This window comes from Chrysochloris asiatica, unplaced genomic scaffold, assembly GCF_000296735.1.
Source record: "Chrysochloris asiatica unplaced genomic scaffold, ChrAsi1.0 scaffold00001, whole genome shotgun sequence".
In the NCBI taxonomy this organism is placed as follows: domain Eukaryota; kingdom Metazoa; phylum Chordata; class Mammalia; order Afrosoricida; family Chrysochloridae; genus Chrysochloris; species Chrysochloris asiatica.
Window position 1 is genome coordinate 60,840,355 of NW_006408519.1, and position 11,900 is coordinate 60,852,254.

Consider the following 11,900-nt stretch of genomic DNA (forward strand, 5'->3'; position numbering starts at 1 on the left):
CCCCCCCCCCCCCCCCCCCCCCCCCCCCCCCCCCCCCCCCCCCCCCCCCCCCCCCCCCCCCCCCCCCCCCCCCCCCCCCCCCCCCCCCCCCCCCGTAGCCTCCTTCTATCGTCAGTGGAAAGCTTTGCGCTGCTATAATACTAAGCAGGTTTTAGTGGAGTTTCTAGACCAAAACAGACTGGAAAGAAAAGCCTGGTCATCTACTTCCCCACAATCAGCCAATGAAAACCCTATGGATCACAACAGACTGATCTGCAACCAATCATGAGTATGGCACAAGACCAGGCAATGTTTTGTTACGTTGTTCACAAAGTCTCCATAAGTCAGGTACCAACTCAACAGAAGCTAGCAATAACAACTATAGAGAGGCATCCAATTGAACAATCAACCCAATGATTCAACTCTGTTTATTTTATTTTTTTAACTTAATAAAATTTTCTGATAAATCTACTTTATTCACCACAATAAGCACATTTCACAGAACATGCCTGGCAAAAGTGTACCCCCAAATACTTACTGGTACGCTGAGCAATAGGACTTCCTTTAACTGCTAATCTGGTTTCATCCTAAATGCAGGTGGAATCTTCTAACCAATCCCAAATCCCTTCCATTTCTATTAGTCCTGAGCAAAATCCTAGCTAAGTTTCCAAGAGTTACAGCCAATACCATTGCCAGCTGGCTTTCACAGCAAGAGTTCCTGGACTACTTAGTGAATAGTTCATTCCCCCACCCCCATTCCAACACTGGAGCTCTGGTCACATCTAAGTTCCCTGGTATCAAGTACGCTACAGTGATACCAGAGAGAAGACATTGGCTAGTCACAGACACATATCCTCCCTTAAGGCTTCTTCACATGACAACAACCTATACTAAATGGGATGATACAAGAAGTGCACGGGGAAAGCTTTTGTTTGGAGATTTTATATGGAGACCTAACAAAACGTCTTGCGTACAAACATAGCTGTAGAGTCAGAACTCCAATTCTGCCACTTACTTGTTAAGTGGAATCAATTCTGACCCACAGCGACTGTACAGGGTTTCTGAGGATCGGCTGATGAGTTTGAACTGGTGACCCTGTGGTTCAAACCAACCTTTTGGTCCAGTGCTTTATAAAATTGCGCCATTTATTGTTGTTGTTAAGTGCCACTGAGTTGGTTCTGACTCATAGTGACCTTACATAGGGTTTCCGAGGAGCAGCTGGTGGTTTGAACGCATAGTTTGCATACCAGTGCTGATTCTACAATGCCACACCAGGAGTCCACCTGTTGTTAGGTGCCATCAAGTCGGTTCCAACCCACAGCAACTCTATGTACAAGAGAAACACTGACCAGTCCTGCACCGTCCTCACAATTGCTGCTATATTTCAGTCCATTGTTGCTGTCACCCGCCGTCAATTTATTTTATTTTATTTATTTTCGTTCACCCTTCACTTTATCAAGCACGATGTTCTTCTCCAGGGACTGGTCCCTCCTGACAATATGTCTAAAGTATGAGAGACAAGGTCTCATGAACTTTGCTTCCAACAAGCAATGTGGCCATACTTCTTCCAAAATCGATTTGTTCATCTGGCAGTCCATGGCACTTTCAATATTATTCACCAACACCATAATTCAAAAATGCATAGCTTCTTCTCTGGTCTTCCTAATTCATTGTCCATCTTTCACACACATATGAGGGGATTGAAAATACCATGGCTGTATCAGTTGCACCTTACTTAGTCTTCGGTGATTGCTTTCCTTTTTAGCAGTTTAGAGAAGTCTTTTGCAGCAGATTAACCTCAGGTAGTGCATATATATAATTTCTTGACTGCTGCTACCATGAGCAATGACTGGATCCAAGTAAAATGAAATATTTGAAAACTTCAACCTGCTGCTTACTAGATTTATAGGAAATTGTGAAATAAAGTCTCTGAATTTTAAATTCCTCGGTAGTAAAACTGGAGTAATAAAAATCTATTTCATAGGGTTGTTGCAAGAATTACATCCTTCCATGTTAGCAAATTACTTAATGTATGGAATTGGTTATTGAATTATGATTACAATTGTTTATGGATATGACTATGGTCCTTAGCCACCCCTGCAAGCCTGGGATCCTATAAGCAAATTTATCAGTAAATCTAACTCTCCACTACAGTGATGCAATACAATGGCCAGCAGCAATAGAGACCCTTATTTCTTGGATTTACACTATATCATGTTGAGAGAAATGTCTGAGCCTGAAGGATTTGTGGGAAAGATATAAAAACTAAATTTTGTTTTGCTGTTCCTTCACTACTCTTATTGATTCAGAGAAACAGACATAGTCTCCTGCTTATACAACCTGTGCCACAGTGCCCCTTAGGCAATATAGTACCAGATGGGGAGGGTCCCTAGCAATGAGCAGACAATGGCTGGAAGCAAAGATGGGGCAAGAGATAACCTGGAGATCAGTTGTTCTTTATCTTGGTCAGAGATCCCCAGGTCATTTTGTTACTTCATATTTTGTATTTTTCAGGCTAGTATCCCTAAGAAGTCCTGTGTGGCGCTGTAGGATAAGCACTGGACCAGAAGGTCTGTTTGAACCAAATTCACTAGCTGCACCTCAGAAACCCTAACAGGGTCACTATGAGTTGGACCCGACTGCATGGCACCTAACACCAACAACACCAAGCATCCATAATGACCTATGAAGCTGATGAAAGGAAAAATTCATTTACAATGGCCCAACTTCATCCCTCATACTTTGGACTTATTGTCAGGAGGGATCAGTCCCTGGAGAAGGATATCATGTTTGGTAAGGTCAGAGGAAAAGAGGAAGAACCCCAGTGAGATGGACTGACCAAGTGGCAGCATCAATGGGCTCAAGTGTGGCAACAGTAATGAGGTTGGCCCAGGACTGGGCAATGTTTTATTCTTCTGTGTATAAGGTCGCTATGAGTCAGTACCAACTTGATAGCACCTAACAACAACAACAACAACAAGGTATTATAAAGACTACAGTTCAAGCACCTACACCTACCTCTTTTTTTCTGAAATTTCAAAAACTGGGAGAAACTGTTCATGCCTTGTAGAATTGCTATAAGGAATAAATATGGCATTCAAAACCACCAGTCCCAAATGCTCAATGGCTATTCTCTTTTCCATTCTTCCCATAACTTTTTTTTAAACACTCTTCTGATTCAGACCTCAAGTTTCAATGGCCGTAAATACAGACGACATGGGTCCCTTTTCCTAGGACTCTAGATTTTATCTTAGAAAACTATATACTCAGACCAAAAGGACTTTATACTTGGTCTGACCCCCAGGAAGTTTTCAGGAATGGCAGCAAAGAGCACTGTCACCATATATGGGTTAGATTTCACATAAAATTGCTGGTAAACACAAACTCTGCTCATCTTCAAATTCTGAAACAAAATTTTACACCATTTCTCTAAAACCATTATTCTTTCCTCTTTTCATTTGTGCTCCTCCTAATTTCTTATTGACAACACTCTTTCTTTCTTCAGTCACCCTTGGTGAAAACTTCTCTACTTTTTCCTTCTTTTGATCCATCCACCAATTCAGGCAGATAGCCAACAAGCTGTCCTTCAGTCTCCTCCAGCTCCATTTCGTCTCGTCTTTCTGCCCCTCTTTCTTTCTTTTTGTCTTTCTTTTCCTCCTATTACACTTTGGGATTTCTGGTGTTGTGCTATGGATCAGCAATGAACTGCGAACCGCAAGATCGGCAGTTCAAACCCACCAGCTGCTACTCAGAAACCTTATGATGAAACCTTGGTCACCATGAGTTATAACTGACTCGATGGCACTTAACAACAACAACATTTTTGGTCTGGTCCCTATCACCTTCTCAATTATAAACTGAATTATCTGTGGAAACTATCTCCTTGGTGGGGGGTGGGAAGGTGGCAACAAGGTCAAGCAACATAACATAGTCTACAAACGCAATGCACTACACTCTACATTAGCAAGTAGCAACTGGGGTCTTAAAAGCTATTGAGTAGTCGCCTAAGGAACCACCATTGGTCTCTCCCCAACAACAACAACTGACTGCTTCCTAGAGCACAGAAGAGTGAAGCAACTCAAAGACACACAGAAACAATTCGTCCAAAAGACTAATGAACCACAAAAGTGCCAGCTTCCATGACACTGAGACCAAGAGAACTAGATGGTGCCCAGCTACCATTGTCATCAATTACTCTGAAACGTATCACAACAGGAAGCCCTAGACAGAATGGAAGAGAAATATGAAGCAAAACTCAAAATTACTAAGTAGAACTTCTAAAACTATGGCCCTTAGCTACCCAACTCGCAGCCAAACAATAGAAAAGCATGTAAGTTCTGATGTAGCACTGTAGATCAGCACAGGACTGTCAACCAAAAGGTCAGTGGTTCAAACCCACCAGCCACTCCTCAGAAACCCTTTGCAGGGTTGCTACAGGTACCAATTTGACAGCACTTAACAACAACAAGGAGTCCTGGTATGGCATTGTGGGTTAATGCACCAGACTGCAAAGCCATTTGAACTGCAAGTTCAGTGGTTCAAGCTCACCAGCTGCTCCTCAGAAACCCTATACAGGGTCGCTATGGGTCAGAATCGATTTAACGGCACTTAATAACAACAACAACAAAGCTCAGAAGGCAGAAAGGGATAGAAAAGGACAAATGGGAAAGGAAAACACAAGGAGGGAGTGGGAATAATGTTACACTGTGGGGACTGTGATCAATATCACTAATCAAAATGTGTATGAATTGTCCAATGGAAAACAAACTTGCTCGGTAAACTTTCACCCAAATCACCATAAATTTTTTTTTTTTTTTTTTTTTTAAAGAAACTGCCTCAATTTGCGACCTGGAGTCCAGGAACTTGGTGACAGGCACTACCAACTCTCTGAAAAAGAAAAGGTCAAAGAACTGCTGATACACATTAGGGAGGTTAGGTATTAAGTTGAAAGACAAGTAAACACCATAAGAAAGAAGAACTATAGGTCACTTTTTTTTTCAAGACTATGTTTCTACTGTATCATACAGCATAACTGAGGAAGTTGGAGGTCTTCCAAATATAGAAAACAGCAAGTAATGAAAATTGTTTCCCCAAACATAGCAATGTGCAACTTAATCCATGGCCACAGTTCACAAGCAATAGAAAATTTAATTTTAACTAGTACCTGTCTTATTTACTTCAAAAACAACAATAACATTGCTTGCCAGTTAGTGAATGTGCTAGGTAATCTACATGGATTCTCTCCTACAGTCCTCGTTACCACAAGCCTATGAAGAGTGTTGCAATCACTCAAATATTAGAACTGGCAGTGCAGGTATGGGGGAGGAACTTTTACAAGGGACTGGGCTAACTTTTACAGGAGGAACATGCTTAATCTCCAATAAGAAAATATTTGTACCTTAAAAGCTGCTACGCCTTTAACATTATCACATTTTGTCCACACAAAAATCCTGTATAACAGGCAAGATAGCTATCATCCTAGACTTTACAATTGAAAAAACTCTCTTAAAGTCAGAGCAAGTCCCTGTCTTCTTGACTTCAAACATCTCTGTATGATATTTCCATCTAGAGCTGCTGGTAAAAGGGCAGTATCTGTGCCCACTTGTGACAGAGCAAAGGAGCTTCTATATACTGCCAATTTCTCCTTCCTGGGGTCTCTCCTCCACTATCTCCACTGTAACCTTTCCCCATAATAAAGCTAACTATGGTAGCTAAATCAATAGTCCTGCAAAATGTAGCAGGTATTTCAACTCTTCACGTCAGAAAAATGGAGAGAATCCTAGAAATTAAGGTGTAGATGAAATAGATGCAAGCCAGCCAATTGGGAGGAGGTGGAAAACACAGTGGACACTGAAAAGATTTTGGTTTTGTTTTTGTTTTTTCAAATCACATCCCCGAGGAGATTAAGTTGATGTTGTTGTTGTTGTTGTTGTTAAGTGCCACTGAGTCTATTCCAACCCATAGCAACCCTGTATAGGGTTTCCAAGGAGCAGCTGGTGAGTTTGAACCTCTGACCTTGCAGTTCAAATGGCTTTGCAGTCTGGCGCATTAACCCACAGCACCACACCAGTTGATGTAGTCAACAGAATTTCCTGGAAAGCTTTTTAAAATACAGATTGCTATGTCCCTGCCAGAAATTCTGATTTATTTGGTTCGAGGTAGGATCTGAGAACTTCTATTAATACAAGCTCCCAAGTGATGCTAATAGTATGTGGTTGTCGTTGTTAAGTGACATCGAGTCATTTCCAACTCATAGCAACCCTGTGTAGGGTTTCCGAGAAGCAGCTGGTGCATTTGAACTGTCAACTTTGTGGTTCACAATCCAGTTCTGTTCCTCAAGTGCCACACCAGGAGTCCATGTTGTTGTTAAGTGTCATCAAGTAGATTCCAATGCACAGAGACCCTGAGTATGGTTTCTGAGGAGTGGCAGGAGGGTTTGAACCATTGATCTTGTGGTTAGCAGGTCAGTGTTTATTCTAGAGCACCACACCAGGACTGTGGAATAACTTTTGAAAAGCACTGCTCTTCAGCTTGAGGGCTGATTTTTGTTTTGTTTTGTCTTTTTTTTTCCAGCACAAATCACAGTGCAACCCCCCCATCCCTGTATTAATAAGCAAAAACATCTGAGGGCATGACATAACTTTCCTGCCATCTGCATCAAAATCTTCAGAGACTCGCCCTAGGCCCTGAAACCGCTTTATAATGCAATGATTCACTCACTTTTAGGATTTTTTTTCCTTCTTTTTCTCTATTATTATAAAAGACAAGGTGTGTTAACCTGTTCCTGGGTCGTACACAGCAAGTAGACCTAGAGAAGCCTCAGAAGAAAAGCCTGGACATCTACTTCCAAAATAAATTCCGCGATTGACAACCCTATGGAGCACAGCTCAACTACATCTGGTTAATTTCACAACTCCAGTCAAGGTGATTGAAGGAGACCATTGCCACTGGAGAGAAGAAGCAGCTTTGTCAAAAAGCTCATCGATGTTCTGAGGTATTTCAAACCTAGCAGGGCTGACCTTAACTCATCATCATAAGTCAAGCTGAACTGTGCCCTAGGAAGTTACTACAGCCACCATCCATCTATGGTAGCCAACCCTCATGATAGTCCCAGTGATCCCAATCCTAGTAGTAACCAAGCTTTTACATAGACCTTCCCATGCTTTTCAGGGTAGGTCTGTGTGGCCAATAATACAGAGCCGAAGTGATGATAAGTGCATTCCAAGGCTAGGTCATAAAAGACATTTTGGCTTCAGCCTTGTTCTGAGTTGGAAAAAAGACAGCCAGGCAAACAGGACAACACTCAAGCGGTTCTCTAGAGATCCTCACAGTAAGAAATGGGGGCTTCCTACCAACAGCGAGACACTGTGCCATCTTTGAAGCCAATCCTGTGTGTGGTCCAATCCAGGCTTCAGATTACTGAAGCCTCAACTTCACTACAATCAGCGCAGTACAATCTCATAAGACCCTGAGTCAGACCACCCACACAAGCAGCTCCCAAAGCTTCCTGACTTATTCTTGAGATATTAAAAGTGTGTTGCTTTAGGATGCTCATTTTGCATGTAATTTGTTATGCAGGAATAGAAAACTGAAACAGCTGCCCAATCCAGGGATCTCAGACATAAATCCAAAGGGTCTTCAACACATAGTTGAAGAACTAAGACATATTCAATTCCCACTTAGCATACATGAGTATGCAACTGTAGGATGCATAACTATGAAACTGAGATACTATATAGAATCTCAATTCGATAGTTGTGGATGCATGCACAGGATAGGAACTTAAAGTCACTTCCAACTGCCAGACCTACTAAATTTAATTATTCCAACATTATCCCTGGAGTCTCTGGGTGATGTCCATAGTTAATGCACTCAGCTGCTAATCAAAAGGCTGGAGGTTAGAGTCCAACCAGAGGGGTCCCAGAAGAAAACTCTGGTAATCTACTTAGCAAAACAACCAGTCCCTTTGCAACACAGTTCTATGCTGATATACACAGGATCACTACAAATTGAAAGAGACAACAAATTGCAACTGTTCTCCCTGGTCAAGATGACTATACTGTTATTGTCACAACTGCCTAAAACAAGTAACTGGTAAACTGATTCAAATCCATCCAGAGCCTCTTCTTTAAAACAATTGCAATAATTCACTGGTGTATGAACATTTTCCTTTTTACCTCCCAGGCAAGTTGGTTCACTTCTCCAGCTAACCTCTATTGATATTTTCATCTAAATAAACTACCTTATCCTAGTCTTCTCACACTACACTTTCACCTCAGAAAAATGTCTAGTAGAGAGCAGATGAAGAGGAAGTCAGAATATAATCTATTTGATCCCTTTATTAAAATTGAGAAACTCTCAGTCCTAAGGACCACCACTCATCTGTCAGTGTGTCATACTCTGGTGGTTTGCATATTCCTGTGATGCCATCAGTATTTCAAAGACCAGCAGGATCACCCACAGTAAACAGGTTTCAGTGGACCTTCTGGATTAAGACTGACTAGAAGAAACAGTTCATTTCTGAAAAATGTATCACTAGCAATTAAACATTGTACGATTTAGCACCAGAAGATGAATTCCTCAGGTTCGAAGTCATTCAAAATATGACTGAGGAAGAGCTGCCACCTCAAAGCAGAGCTGACCTTACTGATGTGGATGGAGTAAAGCTTTCAGGACCTTCATTTGCTGATGTAGCAAGACTCAAAATGACAACAAACAGATGCAAACAGTAATTATCAGAACACGGAATGCTACAAAGTGTGAGTCTAGGAAGTTGAGGGTGATGTCAAGAAGGAAATGGAATGTATAAAGTCCACGTCACAGGCATTCATGAGCTACAATAGACTGGTATTTAGCCATTATGAATTGGACAGTAAGTATATGGTATACTATGCTGGAAATGACAAATTAAAGAGGAATAGTGTCATATTCATCATTGAAAGAACATTTCAACATCTATCCTGAGGTAAAACATTGCCAATAAGAGGATAATATCCATCTACCTACAAGGAAGTTGACTATTATTCATATTTACACACCAACCACTAATACAAAAGATGAGAAAACTAAAGATTTTTAACAACTTCTGCAATGTGAAATTGATCACACAAGCAATCAAGGTGCACTGATAATGACTGGTGATTGGAATGAAAAGGCTGGAAACAGAAGGATTATCAGTTGGAAAAAATGGCTTTGGCAGTAGAAAGGATGCAGAAGATCAGCTGAAAAAAATTTGCCAACATCAATGACTTATTCACTTAAAATACCTTTTCTCAACAATGTAAGAGTCAACTAAATACATGGGCCTCACGAGAAGGAATACAAAGAAATCAAACTGACTATATCTATGTAAAGAGATGTAGGAGCAACTCAACATTATCCAACAGAACAAGGCCAAAGACCAACTGAGAAACAGACCACCCACTGCTCACATACAAACTCAAGATGAACCTGAAGAAAACTGTAACAAATTCACAAGGGCCAAAGTACAATCTCCAGCATATCCCACCTGAATTCTGTGACCATCTCAAGAACAGATTTGACACACTGAAGACTAATGATCAAAGGCCAGGATGATATCAAGAACATCAAATATGTAGAAAGCAAAAGGTCAGGAAAAGACAGAAAGAAAAGAAGAAACCAAAATGGATGTCAGAAGAGACTACGAAACTTGTTGGGAATGTAGAGAAACTAAAGCAAAGGAAAAAGTGATGAAATAAAGGAGCTGAACAGAATTATTTCAGAGAGCGGCTCAAGAAGACAAAGTAAAATATCATAATGAAAACCAACAGAGAAAAGCACACATTTCTCAAGCTGAATAAAATGAAAAAAATAAATAAATAAAAATTCAAGCCTTGAGTTGCAATACTGAAATACTCTTTGGGCAAAATACTAAACAATGTAGAAAGCATCAAAAGAAGAGGAAAAGGATACACAGAGTCCCTGTACCAAAAGTAACTGGTCAATGTTTAACTATTTCAAGAGGTAGCATTAGATCAAGAACCAGTGGTACTGATGGTAGAAGACCAACTGTACTGAAGGTACTAAAGGCTCCAGGAATTGATAGAATACCAATTGAAATGTTTCAACAAATGAATGTAGAGCTAGAAGTGCTCACTATGCCACGAAATTTGGAAAACAGCTACCTAGCCAGTCCATTAGAAGAAGTTCATATTTGTGTTCATTCCAAAGAAAGCTGGTCTAACAGAAAAAGTTTTTACTGAAGATAATTAAAAAATGGTTGCAACAGGATATCAACATGGAACGACCAGAAATTCAAGCAGTATTCAAAAGAGGATGCAAAACAAGGGATATCGCTGTTAATATCAGATGGATATTGGCTAAAAACAGAAATTACTAGAAAGATATTTATCTCTTTTGTTCACAATGCAAAGACATTTGACTGTGTGGATTACAGCAAATTATGGATAACACTGAAAAGAAGGGGAATTCCAGAATACTTAATTGTGTCCATGTAGAACCTACACACAGACCAAGAGGCAGATGTACAAACAGAACAAGAGAATACTGCAGGGCTTAAAATCAAGAAAGTCATCTCAGAATATTTATTCAATCTTTATGCTGAGCAAATAATCAGAAAAATTGGACTATATGAAAAGGAATACCTTACTAGGATGGAAGGAAGACTTAACTGACAATCTGCGATATGCAAATGACACAACTTTGCTTGCTGAAAGCAAAGAAAACTTAAAACACTGAAAATCAATGACTATCATCTTCAACATCAAGAAAACCAACCCTCACAACTGGATCATTGTCAAAGATTTCATTTTACTTGGATCTACAATCAACATGCATGGAAGCAGCAGTCAGAAAACCAAATGACATATTTCACTGGGCAAATAATGCTGCAACAAATCTCTTTAATGCAAAGATGTCACTTTGAAGACTAAGGTGCACCAGACCAAAGTTACGGTATTTTCAGTAGCCTCATATGTATGGGAAAGTTAGACAATGAATAAGGAAAACTGAGTTAAGAATTGATGCCTTTGAATTATGGTACTGGCAAAGAATAGTAAATATACCATAGACTACCCGAAGAACAAACAAATCTTGAATTGGAAGTACAGTCAGAATGTTTCTTGGATGATGGCAAGACTACACCTCAAGTACTTTAGACATGCCATTGGGAGGGACCAGTTGTTGGGGGGACATCATGCTTGGTAAAGTCAATGGTCAGTGGAAAAGAAGAACACCCCTCACAAGATGGGTTGACACAGTGACTGCAACAATGGACTCAACATATGGAAAGTTGTGAGGATGGCGCAGGATCGGGCAGTGTTATATGTTTTGTTCTTTGTACAAAGGGTCTCTATGAGTCGGAACCAACTCAAAGATACCTAGCAACAACAACTCCTAAGGCACTGCCTTTTAAATATTTCTGGTGTTTAACATCATAAACACAGAGTCCTGGTGTGGCCCTGTGGGTTAATGCACTAGACTGCAGAGTTGTTTGAATTGCAAGGTTGGTGGTTCAAGCTCACCAGCTGTTCCTCGGAAACCCTATGCAGGGTCGCTATGGGTCGGAACCGACTTGACAGAACATAACAACAACAACAAACATCATAAGCACAAACAGATATAGACATCGATATTTGTAACTAAAACTGAAGTTTCAGTAAACATCCACCATTACAACATCGGAAGCATTTTAATATTATCTAGTTCTACTTTGGAGCTAACAGGTCTGTGTTGGAAGAAGTGCAGCCAGAGTGCTCCTTGGAGGCCAGGATGGCCAAACTTGGTCTCTCATACTTCAGACATATTGCCAGAAGGGACCAGTTGCTGGAGAAGGGTATCATGTTTGGTAAGGTGGAAGGTCAGAGAAAAAGAGTTATACCCCCCAACGAGATGGAGTGGCCAAGTGGTAGCATCGATGGCCTCAAGTGTGGCAACAGTAG